Genomic DNA, 17551 nt, shown 5'->3' with positions numbered 1-17551 from the left:
GTAAAAGATCCAACTTTCTTCCTCCTTCACATTCATGCCCACATAAGCATACAAAACCTAAAATCATGTACATATATAGTAAAATTAGATACTTTGTCTTGTTCCCTGATAGCTAAAAGAAGGGTGATCTGCAGGAGCAAAATGCCTTTATTATATCTAGTATTATCAAATTATAGCGTAGGTACTATAATTTTCAGAAAATATTCTAATGGAAAATAAGAACATTGTCACATTGGTTTGAAAAAAGCAAGAACCCAATGAAAGAAAATTTGTGAGTTTAAACTGGTTATTTGTTCACACTTGCAGGAAGCAGATCAAAACTTACACTGTAAAAATATACCTGACAATTTGATTTGCTTTTTTCCTTTTATGTAGAGATAGACAAAATGTGACATTTACTATTAAATCTTCATTTAATCTACTGTGAATTTCAGGTTGATGTGCAAAACAGAAGTAAAGTCCACAAGCATATGAAAACGTTCCTTTTAATATTTTGTTCCTCATAAATTCTCAGTAGGTAAGATGTGGTTTAAATTTTTTTTCTTTATCTGAGACTGAGGAAGAAAATGCATTCTGTGTTGGAGTGACAAGGACCTAAAAGGCAGCAGATCTATAAATGTGAAAATTAGAAGCAGATATTAAACTGGGAAAAAATATAGCCTAAGATTATTTTCTTTTGCTCAGACATTTTGCCATAGTAATTTAAAAGCCGACAGTCTCAATTATCACTAAAACCTGCTGTAATTGGTTTGATTTACAGTTACCACTTTTTAAAATGCAGAAATCACTCATTTACACATTATGGTTTAACTCTGTCAACAGCCCTTGAAAAGGGTTATGTCATGATATCCCATACCATCCAGAGTGGGATGGAATTGCTCTGCAGTGCACGCTGAAGCCCGTGTCCCATATGCACGCTTCCCAGCCACTGACTAAGATCAAGCTCATCATCTTTTCTTATCACTTTAATATCAGATACCTCCTCAGCTTGAAGACTTTCTATTAAATGGATTTGGAGGGCATGGGAAGAGTAACCACTTCATCCATTCCCTGCACCAACCTGAAACTGCAGTGCTTCCAGGCACTGTGGCTGCGTTGTGAGTGCGTGTCAGGATGTGATATCTGTGCATGAAGCCACCTTGTGTGGTTTGGCCTTTTTTTATCAGGTGGAATCTGGATTTGTGGTGCATCTTCTGGTGATGCCATCAATAGCCACCACACTACCCACACTGCTGAGCCACTGCAGTTAGGCTCTGCACAGAGGACTCCTGAAATCCTGGGTCAGAGACACAGTGTATATGGGAAAGGCTTGTAACTGTGACCACCCTTGTCCCTGCTTGTGTCACTCTTCCCAACAGACTTTCACAGACTTTCCAAAATAAGTTAGAACAGACTTAACTGTGCTGTGGACTGAACTGGTCCTGAAGACACCTGCAGCCAGAACAGGGCAAGGATTTTTGCATTTCTCCCCTAATATGCCAAGTTCTCCTTTAACAAAGCAAAAAATGTTCTATAGCTGCTTAAATAAGACGTCAGTCCTTGCTAGATGGCAAAACCCCCATTCAGGTTGAACCTGAAATGACCACACAGATTGGACTGAATGCCAATTTGACCCGTGTCTCTAAGTGACAAATGAATGAATTTGCTGCCAGCTACGTCAGAAAATCCAGTAAAAGTAAAATACAGCACTGTATAATGGCTACCTGGCAGTGAATTTGTATTTAAGCTATTTCACTGCCATTTGTCTTTATCTGATTAAGCCACCTGATTTATAAAACATGCTGGAATACAATTTATATACAGCAATACAATCCACCTAGTGGTCTGGTTTCCAGAACCACAAGGATAAACACACTCAAACCATAAAGGCACTCTGAATGCCAGATATCCATTTATAATGCCTGCTGAAAGATGTCTCATCATTACCATCTCCGGTATGGATGAACTGTCAGCTACACTACCACAACCCCTTTCCAAACCTTTTAAAAGTATGGAAGTCTCAGTCATGTCCAAAACACAAAGGTATTTCACAAGATGGGAGAGATTTCCTCATCACTGCAGTGATATCATCTCCTTCAGTGAAGAAGATGACAGGGATATCACTGTGAAGTTAGCACTGCTGTAAACCTTTGACAGAGAGGCCAAATTTTCCAGTGGATATGAGAAGTGACACAAACTTGACAGCATCCTGTGTATCTAAAGGTGGATATTGGAACAGTTTCTGAACCTGACAACTTTGGTCCAGGTACCACAAACCATTGCAAAAAAGTACAACTTCACCGTGCCTGCCCATTCAGTAAAGAACACATTGTTTCTGACAGTGCCTCTAGAAATACATGTTCTAAGTAGAATAGTAGTTCTTAAAGATCTATCTCTCATAGGCTGCTGAAACATTTTGAATGAAAAATTAGATGGCAGAGGATAGCTGGTTTTCTTTCTTAAACAGCAGCGGAGTGAATGGAATAGATGCTGCACCAACAACTACCAAGGTTCGAATTTTATTTAAATTGGCAAGTTCAGTGAGGTTCAAAGCTGTGCAAGGTCTCCTGGAAATCCCATCCACTGCCTGGATTTAAGGGATTGCTTCCAGAGCAAGAGAAAGAGTGAATTTGTTTATGCTTACTTGAATTTTAGAATTCTTAAATAAGAAACTTTAAACATAACAGCTAATTAAAGGCAACAGTAGCTGGATTCTGCAGCATGAATATCTCTGGCCCAAGAAGCAAACTGGGAGCAACGGCTGATTCCCCATGTCAGTAAAATGCCATTTGGTGGATGGCTTCAAAATTAATTATTGGGGTCAGTTTCAACTGGGTACACGCAGTTTGTTTCTCTCTCATCAAAAGACAGTTTTCCAATTCACAGAGAAAAACTGTGATATAAATGTAGTCCTTTTTTGCTGTCATTGCTTATTTTACGTCTAATTTTGCCGTCATTGCTTATTTTACGTCTAATTTTGCCACCATCGCTCTGCACCGCAATACACAGTCCCACAGACCTATACCATGAACAGCTGAAAGACAAATAATCTGATAAAATAAACTGAGATTTGTCAAAAGATTTGTTTGGTGGACACTGTTCTATCATCTCAATGGACCTTAAATAAGTGAGATTAAAAAAAGAAAAAAACCGAAACAGGCTAAAGGAGAAAAGATGTGAACTTCACAGTTTTTAGATCTTATAAACCAATACTTCTAATGTGATTTTTTCCATGCTAGTAAACCTTCCAGAATAAAAAGCATAGGTAAGGAAAGGTTGCTATCTGTTGAAAAGCTAAACTTTCTTTCTGACTTGGTCTAGAAAGAGTAAAATTGGTTTCTAGTTGCAACTAGTCACAGAATCATAGAATCATTTAGGTTGGAAAAGACCCTTGAGATCATTGAGACCAGCTCCTAACCTAACACTGCCAAGACCACCAATAAACCATGTCCCTAAGCACCATGTCTACATATTTTTTAAATACCTCCAGGGATGATGAATTAACTACTTCCCTGGGCAGCCTGTTCCAATGCTTGAGAACCCTTCTAGTGAAGAATTTTTTCCTAATATCCAATCTAAACCTCCCCTGGTGCAACTTGAGACCATTTCCTCTCATTCTTCTACTTGTTACTTGGAAGAAGAGAAGGATGGGGCTTTGAGCAACCTGGTCTAGTGGAAGGTGTCCCTACACAAGTCAGGGGGAGTGGAACTAGATGATTGTTAATGTCCCTTCCAGCCCAAACCACTCTATGATTCTACGACTCCATGACACCTTACTACAACCCCCTTTCAGGTAGTTGTAGGGAGTCATACAGTCTCCCCTTAGTCCATAGGAAATTTTTCCCTCATTCCAACGATTGATTTATTGCAGCATCCCTCCCTGTCTTGCTGAGTGTCTCTCATCTCTCTGTTCCCCCAGTGCCAGAAGTCTTTTGCCCTGAGCATTCTTAGATGCTTTTGTGCAACCAAAACAGCCAGAATGGAGGAAAACAACATACAATGCCAAGGAAAAAGTCAAAAGAAAAAGACACTGTGTCATTGGCCACAGAACTTTACATGTGCTTATCATGTGGCCTGGTCCTTAGATCACAAAAATAACCTAAAAACATTCAGCACTTGAAGTACTCTTCATAAGTGGGATGGTCTGAACAGTGGTTATATTGGGCGATGCCCCAGAATGCTTTGTTCACTGTAGACATGGTCCTCTGGTTCACAGCAGGTGAATGGACTGTTCCTACCATCCATTTTGAACTAGACAGGTGTGGAGTTAATCTCACCTGAGTGTATAAACTTACAGTTTAGGCCTCAACACCTGATGTAGTTATTTGGATCCCTTTTAGACATAACGAAAAGAAACAAACTCAGGGCTTAGTCAATCTCAGATTTAAGTAGGTATATGTCTCAGATTTTAGTTAGAACAATCATGAATTTATTATAAAACACACAAATGAAAAAAACTGGAGTTGTTTTAATGTTGACACCAAACACTATATATATTTGCCTTCACTTTTTCTGTATTATTCTTTGCTGTCTTGGTCAGTGGTTTTGTTGACTATCCTCCAACCTCAGAAACACATTTCATCCGGACTTTGTTCCTTTTGTCCTGGTGTAGGAGAACATCTGGGCTATCAAGAGGAATATAAAATGGAGCTGTGAGGGTGGTCAATTTTTTTCTTTATACAGAAAGGTCCATTTTTAGTAACAAGATCAGGGTATGTCAGGTGGCCCTGACCTGCCCTTTGCTCTGTGCCAAAACACCAGGGTTGACCCTGCTGACCATCTGTCCATTGGCTACAAGTCCATGGATAAAACTCAAAGAAAGCATTGGCAAATAACTTTGTTTTTTACCAATAAGTACAAATAAGTACAATAAGTACAAATAAGCCAAAGTACAGAATAATGCTGCAAAAATACTTCCTTGTAGAAAATGAGTCCTAGAAGTGGGTTCCTACTTATAATCAGCCCTTCACAGCCTTCTGACTGGCTGAATGAACACACAAAATGGTGAGATCAGTGAGACTGCTGTTGCTAGAGACTGGATAAAAAGAACTTCTGGCCACCTATTATAATGAGGAAAAGTTAAATAAATAAATAAATAAAAAAGACTTGACAATAAGAAACATGTTGTGCCAAGACTGAAATCCTGAAGCACAGAAAGCAGCTTCTCTTTCTTTCTTCCCCCTCTGCCTCCAATTGCCGAGGGCACTGAAAGACAACTTGCCTGAAGCAGAAGTTATTTCGCTATAGCTGGATTTCTTCATTCAGAAGAAAAGTATTAACGAAATATTTTATATATTATATCTCCGATTTAGATGTATATATTCCCTCTGTAGTAGCTGAAAATAGGTTTGAAAATTTTAACACTATTACATATGAGCATAGGTGCACAAAAGAGAAAAGAAATTTCATTAATCTTCTGGTTTTTAACATAATGATCTTGTTATATTATCTTTTAATGGCTTATCATGATACTGAACTAGTAAGAACACCTCTTACGTTCTGCATTTGATTTGTTTATTTTTTGAATACCTGATTAGTAAGTGGCAACTAGAGGTGGTTATTACAGGAAACTATTGTGTTACTTATCTAATAAGCTGACTCTTTATGTCTCTCTCTCTCTTAAGAAAAGTATTAAAATGAGAATAACATTTGCAGGAGAAAAGTCCACACCATGGACTAATTATCATTTGTCTATCCCACTAATAGTACAGTACACCATCTTGCAGAAGGCTGTGTTTGTTTCATGCATTACATTCATTATCTTTTATGTTATGTGAATTATATGGTTTTATTTTTCTTTTATTTTAAAATAATGTAAAAGTACAGTATACAAGACAAAAAAGAGGCCATGGAGAGGAAGCTTTCATAAATATGGTGGGATATACTGAGGACCAGATTCCATTCTGCAGATTGGTTTTACTTACTACTCTGATCCCAAACCAAAGGTTTAATTGTACTCCCCCTTTATTTGATTAATTGGAATCTAAATATCTCATCAAATTTTTATGAAACTTGAATTCCACTGAGTTGTGATTTTTCCCTCAATACAATTACTATTCAAGATTTTTGTCCTGAGCAAGACTGTGATTGCACTGTAATATGTATTATACAAGCACAGAATTAGATGCTGCCATGTTTTAAAATGACAAACATAATCCTGCATTTAAAATTGAATTCTGTCCATTTTTACATATTATTTTTCAGACAATAACATTATCATGGCAACCAGTCACATTTTCTTAATTGTTGAGTCTTCAAATTTATGTAATTTGACAAAATGCAGTGCTTGGTCCACATGACAAATTAAAACTGTGTTAATAACTTTTTATGTTACAAATTTGCCAAATAGAGCTGATTCAGAATCAAAAGAATCAAGGATACAATATGGAAATGATGTAATTTTGATTGTTTGGTGAATGTTGGTGTCATTTCATAGATGCTTGAGCTTTTGCAATAGATTTCTATAGCAAAGACCTTGCTGTTGTACCTTAAGTCTCAATAAAGTACTTACTAACTTCTAGTAGGTCCCAATTAAGTTACTTGCTTTAGTATGAGCAGTAACTTTAGAATCTGCTTCTAGAGATAGTGAAACTAAGTTTTTTAAACCACTCCAGAACAGCAGGACAACCATTCGAGCACTAATTTGTTTGAATGAAATTCAGAGAAATTTTGATCTGAAAATCTTCAGAGGTTTCAAGACATGTTTCCTACACTCAGATTTATTTGATATCACAGACTATTCTGAATGGAAGAATGAAAACATTTGCTTGTTTTCTTTTTATGGGAAAATGACAGCACATGAAGTATATTAAATTAAAATTTTCTTGAGTGCTTATTCCCATTCCCTACTCACTTACGAACACAAAAGAAAAGTGAAGATGGAGCTGCAGACATCAAAATCGAGTGCAGTCTATTCTGGGAACCATTTACAGTGTAAGTAGAAGTGTAATTAAATAATGACTTCATTTCAGCAAGATCCCATGATAAGAATCAATAGTCAGGCCACTGATCTTGCATTAATTTGCCCTCACATCATCAGTAAATCTTGTCACAGTCACACTTTCATGACACCCTGAATTAACCTTGACTATAACCTTGGCTTTAAAATAGAAGCATCTTTTCTTTCCCTTCCCCTCTCCAAGGCTTCAATGGATGCTTTTTGGGATTAATCATATTCAGCAGAATTCACATATACAAAACATGATCTTCAATTCTAAAAGGTGTAACAGGTGTAACAATCCTTTCCCCCCAAAGTCTTCCACAACATAATTAAACCTGCTACATGTTTAACCTATCTGAGCCTTGCTGAAAAAAAAATTCCTTTTACTTTAAGCCTTGCATATTCCTTGGAAGTAAATACTGCATTTTAATCTTAGTCATAAATAAAAAAATGTGTTAGAAAAAACAACATACAAAGATACAAAGAAAACCAACTGACCATGACTAAAATGTTGCAATATTATTTTTAAGTTTTTGGGCCTACTGTTGATGTGTGTCTTTTTTTTTTTTTTTTTTCTCATGTGCAAAGAACCTTCTGATCTTCTGCAAGTTGGAGATCAGCACCTGCAATACATTTTCATTTTGCCTGGATTGTATTTGCTGGCTGAGACTTTGTGCTCCTGCAAATACAGAAGGCTTCCTGCTCCTTACATCTCTTTACAGATTTACTAAAAAAAGAATTGCTTCAGAAAATTTTGTGGATACTATTTTACAGCTTTAAGACCGTATGAATGCAGACATAAAGCAGCACCCTGCCCAGACTGATAGACTGGGATTTATAGTGAAACAGCATTTTCACTTCAGGGTTTGTTAAGAAATGAGAAGCTGCAATGAATTTACTGTGCTGGAAATATAAAACGTGCTCTTTCAATCCTGTCTAAAGATTTCATATTATGTAATTTCTTCTCTGGTGATACTTCATTAAGTTACAAAGAAAACTCATTACCCTCCCTCTCTGAAAAAAAGTTAATACAATAACTGGATCTTTTTATTAAAAGAATCAGTTTCAGATTCTTTGCTTTCCAGGAGGCTTATAAGCACCCTGGCTTTTGGACCTCAGTGTGCCCTTACTGTCTTCTTGGTCTGACGTCCATGGAGGACCCTCTCCTACATATTACAGTCCACCTTCATCCTGGTGCCAGACCTGGCCAGGTTGCTTTCAGCAGCATACTGGATTGTTTTCTGCCTTTGACTAGGAAATGGGATAGCCAGCTGTTTACCTGAAAGGTGCCTTAGTTTTCAGCATTGTAGTCAGCATTGTTCCCTGAGCCTCAGTGTTCAGACTGTAAAGACGGCACCCACAGAGAAGAGAGAAAGGGGGATTGAAGAGAATGGTATCGTTTGCTGGTTTATATTCCTGTATCTATGTGTTGTGAAACATGGAAGCACAAAATGTGTTGACATAATTTTTCACATCACAATCTCCACAGCAAGGGACTCAGTTATGAGGAGTGAAAGTTTACTATCCTGTGCATTTAGGCTTCCTATGAGTTTTTTTCATAGCAGTTTTATCTTGCAATATATTGTGCTACTGTTTCAGGCAGTTTCGAAATATAAATACTAGTATAAATAAATGAAGGAACAGCACTTATTAAGATACTCTGGAACTATATGGCACTCAGGTGTTGGTAGCCATGACCACTCCAGGGTGCACTGCCTGGTCAACATCCAGCACCCACAGTATCACACACAAGCTAACGTCATACTAACTACAATACTCCAGAACGTTTTATTTTGCGGAGTTTCCCAATACTCATCATTCATTTAATTTTCTAAATACAAGCTTACAAAACTAATCAAATACGAACTCAGCTGGCCAGGATCTACTGAATGCTCCAAATGACACAGAGTCCTAAGGTCATATGGGCAAGTTTTTGAAAGGCTATGTTTCATCCAGCATAATTTACACTTTTAATACAATCTTCTAATTAGTAGTACTATATTCCTTGTTAATAATTTGTTTTGCTTTCCTGTACTCAGGGACACTCAGACACAAGAGGAGGCAACAGCTCCACAAGAAACTGGTACAACATACACAACGTTCTTCTAAATGTGTTTTTAAAAAAATCGCTGCCATACAGATCTGCACTTATTTCTGTCTTAATCTTCATGCATATGGATTAATGCCTGGTCTTGTATGATCAAAGAAAAGGTTTATCCTTGTTACTTAACCAGACAATGCTTCTATAAAATTAAGTTTTAGAGTTTCAATAAAAACATGATAGTGAATAGTAAAGCTTAATCTACCCTACAGTACTATTTAACATCCATATACAAAACTGAGAGCTATTGAGTTTGAGCTGAAAAGTCAGCATTACACGTGCTTTGTCCATTTTCTTATTGCCAAACATCCAAACATAAAAGGACCATTTTCCAGCACTCTCAGTACTTAGCTGACATGAGCTTCTTGTATTAGCCCAGAGAGGGCAACTAAACAGAGCAAAAGCAAGTAATGTTGACATGATGTTGATAAGCTAGTGCCTGCCACTTCATCTTCACAGAAGTCGGGGTATCAAAAATAATCATGCAAGGACAAAAATAGATTTAGTGCTGCAAATGATTGACTGCAAGAATGTTCCAAAAGATGCATTGAACCCCATTTTCTTTTTGGTTTTGACATTATTATATGGTAGAGAAAATACAGACAGGGGGGCCTACTTGTACACAGGATGAGCTGAGAGTTAAAGAGAAAAACATTCCATGTTCCATACTGGCAAACTAACTACATTTTTTTCCCCTGGAAGCTAATGAGACAAAGCTAATATCTGCTTGTCCTTCATCCCGTAATACATTTATTACAAAACTGCTATCCAAATTACAGTCACATCTTATTAGACAACAGATGGTCTTATCTAAATTGGTTGGTTAATTCAGGTTCACTATTTCTTATTAATAAAGTCACAACAATGAGTCAAGCCCTCCTAGAACTCTTCATGAAGCCAGCCATGTCTTGCAGTTAATGACTGCTATTCAGCAAGAAGCAACAAACTTAAGGAAAGGCCATTTGTATAAAATGTGTTACTGCAGTTCCTCATGAATTTTCATTATTTTCTCCTGTAAGTGCATTTCTTCTACCACTGATAGGTGCCAGAACCTATTTTCCCGTTATGATGTATTCACTAGCTCCACGAAAAGTAAATGAAAATAATCATAATGAAAAATCTATGAAACTGACATGACATTCAACTTTAATTTTATAGGAAAAAAATATTCTTGCAAATGAGATTTCATGTCAAACAAGCTTTTCTAAACATATAATAATTCTTCTGCTATAAACTTTCAGCTAGTAAAATATTTTTAAAAAGATGAACAGCAGAAACATGACTACAAAATCTTTCTGATTATCATATATGGAAATATAAATCCTATATTTGCTACATGCTTTTATTTTTCATCTAAGCATCTCTGTGGAACTGAGCACTATAGCTTCTGCCTCAGAAACTCTAGAATAAAATTCACGTTGTTATCTCTATTATCCTAATTCTGCAGATACAAAACTGAACTGCTTAGTGAAGACAATAGAGTGTAAGTTCATCCTTTCTTAGGTAACGTTAAGGGAGGGCTTAATTTCCAGTCACAGAAAGAAGAAAAGCTCTTCTTTCTGCAATGCCTTTTTATGTGCATCCTGAAAATCAAGTTCACTGAAAGAAATGTACCACTTTCTACACAGGGCTTACGTACTGCTGGGTTCCCTCACAAGAGTTGGAGCTCTCCCGCAAGCTAACGTGCAGTTACAATGCCTGGAAGCTATTTGATGTGAGGTTTCCCTCTGAGGAAGTGGTGGCTGTGTAAGCAGGCACACCCCATGACAACAGCAGATTTTAAAGAGCTGCAAGTCTGTGACAGAAAACCCAGGGCAAACTGTGCCAGACATTGACATGCCTCAAACACACAGCTGGATCACTTTGCACACAGCTGCCAGTGTCTGATCTGCTCTACATTTATCACATGAATTTGATGCCCATGCTTAAACAAGAAGATTAGCAATAAAACTGGACTTTTCATGTCTGTCCTTAGAAATGAAGCTAGTTCTTGATATAAGTCAATACTTTATTTGTGCTTAGGGAGATCACTGAGACTGAACCAGCTGTGCTCAGAGCAATCTGCCCTAGGTCAATCATTCAAGGTCTACCTGTGACACAGTCACCAGTCTGCTTGGGAGGCAATGGACCACTGTTTTGAGTGAGCCCTTTTTCTAGGATTGGCACTAACTATTCCCGAAAGCTTGAGGTACAGCATAGACAGAAGTCAACGCCAAGAATGACCATGCAACAGAAGTCTTCATTGGGTCTGGAAGCTAAAAGAAATGTGACTGAAATCACAGCTTCAACATCCAGTAATATTTCTTGATTCACAGATAATTAACCTGGAAGCAACTGCAAAAATAATTGAGAAATCCTCAGAGAAGAATTAAAAAAACACCCAACAATTGATCCACCTAGCCCTTTTATGGGTTAGAAGTATTAGATTCCCAAGTGACAATACCTTCCAAGCCATTAAACTAACAGCTATACCATACACATCAATGCTCACATCTCAGAAGCATCCCATGTAGAAAGCAAACAGTTGTAACAAGAGGACACAGGTTTTGAAAGATAACCACAACCTTGCTAGTAGTATTTGCATGATACAGGCACAACATGAAGTCCTCATACTCACAGAAGATGAAAACCACCAGAAGCAACAGACAGCTTCTAGGAATGAAATCCTGACCCATGTGAAATTGATGGGAAGACATCACCTGGCCTCAACGGCCAGACTGCCACTTCCATTTGGAAATTCACCTAAGCTGTTGAAAAAGAACTCTGAAAGTAAATAATAAAAGCAGAAGTCCCTCCTGAGTCAAAGGGGAACAGGTTCTCAGTATTAGACACAGAAGTCCTGTTATTTCTTAAAGTCATGAAGATGCCTTTTCTCATACACATTCTAACCGCGTACCCCACTCCCCCTCTTTTTTTTTTTTTTTTTTTTGTGGTTCTGAATGATGTTTTTTGTTGATATCATGATTTATTTGCATTAGATTTCAGAAGCGAAGACATCATATGCAGGAAAGGAAAAGGAATTTTGAACCCATGATAAAATCTTTCATTTACATTAGACAATGCATGACACCTCATAAAGATAAAAAGGCACATCTCTGATGAAGTGAAATACACTTATATTTCAAAGAAGAGAAAAAGGATTTGCAAATTTTGAGCTTTGTCTGGAGACTGCTACTATAAATATTTAGTTCATCTCACGTAACAGAACCAATTTCTTTGAATTCTCTGGCATGATAACAGATTCCCTCTAGTGTTATTTAATTGAAATTTTATTTTCTTTATATTTGATGCCAAGTTTTGTGCTTTTTTGATTATAATTTATAAATTATGAGCACAAGGTGGGCGTTAAGAGAAATAGATGATAAATTACAAGATATCCATAACATTACAGCTCTTAATTTATGTGAAAAATTCAGCTAGGTATGTAGTCCAAGGTTTCAAAAAAACCCCAACTAAGAACCTGTAACAAAGTTGAGTTTTTGGGTAATTTTAAAATAATGAAGCATCTAACAAATCCTATTAGCTTGCATGGAACAGACTGTCTGCTCAGCTCTGCTGAAAACTAGGTGATTAAACCTAAGAATTTAAATATGAGGTTAAGACTTTATCATCAGGCTCCTATAACAAAAGAAAGAAAGAGAGAAAAAACCAACCACATTTTCCAGCAAGTAATTTGTATCCATTGAAAAAGAAACCTAATGCTTTATAGATTTTCAAAATAGGACTGTTATTTAAAGGAGCAAGAAAATCACAAGGAACAACACATAGCAACTCCTCTAGAAAACTGAGAAAACATTCAATAGGAGTATCACGTAAAGTTAGAGAAAGACTATTTCAGTCTAAACACTTATCTGCTTCCTTATCCTGTAAGTATGCAATGTCCGGTGCAATAGGCAAATGCAACCTTAACAGAGTCAACTGCCTTGAAAGCTTTTATGCTTTTAGAGTGCAATGAACTATAATATAATAGAGGCTACTATAATGCACAGAGGCAAAGAGGTTTTGAGAGTGATATAACCATTTGTGATACCACAGATTTCATAAAAATTCTCTGAAAAAGGAGAGAAATAAAGCAGTAGAAGTGATTGCATATATAGGAGGTAAATGATCAATTACAATAGTATGGGAATGCAACAAGAAGTAAAAAAATAGCTTGCAGAGAAGTGAAACTGTTATATAGTTGTAGGGGTGAATAGCTTGGCTGCAATGTGTGCAGACTTACACAGTTGGATGTTTTTGTCTAGAACCACTTTCATCTGTCTTTGTCCAAATTAAGGAACTGCAGCCTTCTTGCCTGTGCCAGTCTCTGAAGCCTAGAGGATCTCTTTTGAAAATGGGTCTTCCCAAGCCCGGTAGCAGAACCGAAACTTCTGAATGCACTTTTGACAACTCTTTCCTTGCTGTTTTCATGCATCTTCTACATACATAAGGAGGTTTTGGGGTGTGGGATGGGGAAGTTAGTGCTTATCACGTTTTAAGGTAGCATTAGGCCTGTTAAGCACCAGGAACTGGGCTAGGGAGCAATTAAACTTATGGAATTTGCTTTGAACTACAAGCATTTGTAGACATATTTTCAAACAGCTCAAACAACTGTACAAAAATGTTTTCCTGAGCACAAAGAAATTAGACCCAAATGACGAAATTACTGCAAACAGCAGTCCATCTTCTGGTGCCACAATATCTTCTACTCTTACCTGTGTTCACCTTGTACCTTCACTTTTGTTACATGTTTGTTCCTACCCTTTGTAGGATTTCCTCATTCCTGCCAACGTAAACTCATGCAAAAAATCCCACTTAATCAGCTTTCTTAACTTCAAGGGATTCAATTTTTTAACAGGTAATTCTGTTATGTTAATGTAGTTTTCATAAACCTGAAACTTCATTTCATAATTCAATACTGGGAGGATCTATGATAACTCATTCAGCACACACTCTGATGTTATTAATAGTTTGAGAATGGAATCAGGATGACTGATCCATAACATAAATTTTTTCCTCTCAAAAATTTGGCAGTTTAGTGTCTTTACAAGGCTACTGGCTGAAAGACAGTTAATCTTCAAATACATGTTTTGTTACTTTGTATATGTCATGCAGTAATCAAAATAATATTGCAACATAAAACAAAAAGCCTCTGCAACCATTTCTTTTCTTCTGTCTTGAAGTTCTATAACAGTATGGCCCGGCCCCTAAAAGGGGAGATTTTTAAATAAAAGATGAAGTAATTCCATGAAATGGGGGTTATTGAATAAATTAAAAATAAGACAGCAATGTGAAAATATTGTGGAATGAACTGTCTCTTTACCTTTTTTAAGAGTTACAAAAGACAGGTACTTCTTAGTCAACAAAAAAATAGGAATATCACCTTGACAAAATTCCCCAAACATTGACCATTTAAAAAACTAATCAAGTGATCAACTTCTTTTTTCCTCAGTCTTGTATGATTCACAAGAAAAAAACAAAATCTTCCCACATATAGCCCTGACATCTGAGGCTTGGATAAGAAAATAAATACTACTTCATTTTCAGTCTCCAATCTGAAGGCAGACTGATGACTATATTATGGCCCTGCAATATTGCAATATTGTGGCCCTGCAATAGTGAGTCCTGCAAAGTATTCTTTCCATGTAGAGATCACTGCAGGATCCTGGCTTCTTTTCATACCATCTGATGGCTTTGGTGGCCAGCATGAGATGAGGGGATAAGCTGGTGATCTCCGTCCATTACACCACCACCACCATGTTTTGCATTAAGTGGTGTTCTTGCTGGCAAACTGAAAAGCTATATTGTGGGTGCTGAATCAATCCGTTACCCATGCCAAACCCCAGAAAAGGATAAAAACTTTCACTGTTGCCTTCATTCTTTGGCTAAACAGATCATTTAATTCTCTGTGATATTAATATGACACTATTTGTATGTACGTAGTTCTCTAAAAACTCATTAAAGCTTTGTTAAAATTATACTGGTTGTTCTTGGCCATAAATGGAAACAAACACAAGGTATATTCCATTCCCAGGAAAGAGTTATGTTGCACTGCGAAGAAAATATAACTGACACTAAGTAATTCTGAAGGGTTTTGCCTTTCTGTCCAGAAGACAGACTGATGAGCTCTCTTTCACAGTGGGAATGTAAGTCTGAATTGCACTGCATGAAATTACACTTGCCTAAGCTTATCAGAGAAACCACCTGAAAATGACTTACAACTCAATTTGTTGAGAAAAAAAATAGCAAGGGATTCTGGGATGGTGAAATGAATCTTTCCTGCTTTGAAGTTTCTGGATAGGTTTTTACAATAACTGTAAAGTAAAATAAAAGAAACTGCAGATTAACCTTCTCTGTAAAGTAGAAATTTATTGATAGATGGTTGCTTTCTACTATTTCCAAATTATAACTTACTGAATATATATTTAGGGCATTTTATTGAAAATATATTTGTGCATGAAAACTGCTAAAGCTAAAGACAAAAGAACTTTGGCCATCCAGTGCATATTCTTGAGACTAGACTTTTCTTCTCAGTGCAAATCCCCTCTGTCCCTGTCCTGCAGGAAGAAATTATTTCCCCATGATATTTGGAAGGCTAGTGCAAAACTAGATATGGAATTTTAGTTAATGTGTGAAGCAAGGTTTCCTTTTCTGAATCGTATTTTTCTACCTAGCTTTTATACCTTTTTGACAATTACTAAATGTCTCCTCTTTCTGCTTGAAATTTAGCTCGGCATATTAAACATTTCTGTCTAACATTGAGAGCAAACTCATGCTTGTTTAGCGGCTTATTTTTTCTTTAATAAATATTACTTTATATCTTTCTCTTGTTCATTAAATAACTCTGATCTCAACATTTCTGCCTGGTAATTTGATTTCTTTGGGTCTGTGATTGTTCATTTTCCTTATGAACCCCTAAAAAAAGGACTTTTTGCCCATGCTTTCCATCTCTTTCTATTCCTGCTAATTATTTCTGTTTCTCCCAGGCTATGACACCTACAGATTTCACTAACACAGTGTTAAATCTGTCTCTGAGATAGTTTAGAAAAATACTTTTGTAATAGAACTGACTTTGTTATCATAATGGTGCCTTCTGGTCCATTCCTTCTTCACCTCCAGTCTATGAACGAATCACAAATAAGATATCTATGAGCTAATATATAAAATCTTTTAATCTTCAATAATATATTAGACTTGGATGTTTTTAGTGTAATTTAGTAGCTATAACCCATATTCAAAACAGAGCCAGTCTTCTGTGCTTCTCTCTACCTATTTACAATATAAGATACTGATCTGAAGCATTATTGATTGTTCATGGATTTGCTGCTCCCTTTCCCTGTGCTCGTTCAGGAGAATACTACTTTATACTGGTGGTTTTCAGGTCCCTTGAACTCTTAGCCACTGATTATTTATATTTCCCCCTAACAAAATTTCTTGGTAGTATCATTTTAGGTGCTCAGGCATGAGGAAGTTTCCAGAATAATCCCTATAGGCAAATTCTTCCTTTCCTGCTACAGTGAAAGAGGTGAAGCAAATTTGACTGTTTTACCAAGTAGACTTGGGCATTTTGGGACATTGTTTTTTTGCTGTTATGGTTAGGGCAAGTTGTGTGTGTTTTGTCTGTAGAGAAAAGCACCTTCCTGAGTGTTACTCACTGTGCAGGAAAAAAAGACAAAGTGACTCCCCAAAAGGCATTGGATATTTCCAAGGCAAAGGCTGTTGGACTGTGCTCCAGTGGATCACATCACTTTGATTAGGTGAAAAGAGTAGAATAAATCCAAATTGTTAGTTTCAGGTGAATTGTTCACTTTCACCAAGTCTAGTGAAGTTGATGAAAATGTGGAACACTGCATCCACCAGGGTGTCTGCAACATGGCTGAGGTGGCAACTCTGGTTTATTGGGAAAGGTCTGTTTGGTGTTCATGACTGCCCAGCTGAGCCACAGCCACCAGCGCATACAGGGAAACAGTTCTGTGATGTCTCAATGGCATATCATGTCAAATAACTAGATAATAACAATCTCCATCTTTTCCACAAAAAAGAAATCAGTGTTTTCCTGGAAATCTTATTCAAACATATTGCATCAGAATAGGGCACTTGCTATACAATTAAGGTAACTTGTTTTATCTGTCAAAGTCTTTGTCACGTTTACTCAAACTGACACATCTTGAAAAGTTTAAATAAGAGAGAGAGGAAAAAATAATGAGCTGGTGCCCCCTGCACAATCAAATATATACACTTGGATTAAAAAATGTTTCTTCTCTACAGTGCAAAGATAGAAATGAGAAAGTCAAATTGAATTGCAGAAAGTAAAAGCTTCCTTACAAAAAGCACTAACTAAAATAAGCTTAAATAACAAATACTTAAGACTGGGGGAGGGGGAAGGAAGCTTTATTTTTACCACGTTATAGCATGTGTTGCACCAGCTTGGGCTTTCTTTTTCTGACACCAGAGCCAAGACCTTTTGTCTGTGCATGCAATGCTTTTGCAGGCTGGTAAATCATCACTGCCCCATATGAATGCTTCCCTGATACAAACATGACCTTGTGCCC

The 17551-nt window shown here is 36.9% G+C and overlaps 1 protein-coding gene and 1 non-coding gene across 2 annotated transcripts in view; one reads left to right on the top strand and one right to left on the bottom strand.

Annotated features, from left to right (window-relative positions):
* Nucleotides 1-17551, bottom strand: part of GPC6 (glypican 6) — a 772237-nt gene that overhangs the window by 226346 nt on the left and 528340 nt on the right. The window lies entirely within an intron of this gene.
* Nucleotides 914-1097, top strand: LOC130145339 (U2 spliceosomal RNA). Its single transcript, XR_008820489.1, has one exon. It is a non-coding gene; the product is annotated as a U2 spliceosomal RNA (small nuclear RNA).

The sequence above is a fragment of the Falco biarmicus genome, chromosome 2 (genome assembly GCF_023638135.1).
Source record: "Falco biarmicus isolate bFalBia1 chromosome 2, bFalBia1.pri, whole genome shotgun sequence".
Taxonomy (NCBI): domain Eukaryota; kingdom Metazoa; phylum Chordata; class Aves; order Falconiformes; family Falconidae; genus Falco; species Falco biarmicus.
Note: the sequence above shows the minus strand (reverse complement) of the source record. Positions and strands in the feature narration are given on the sequence as shown.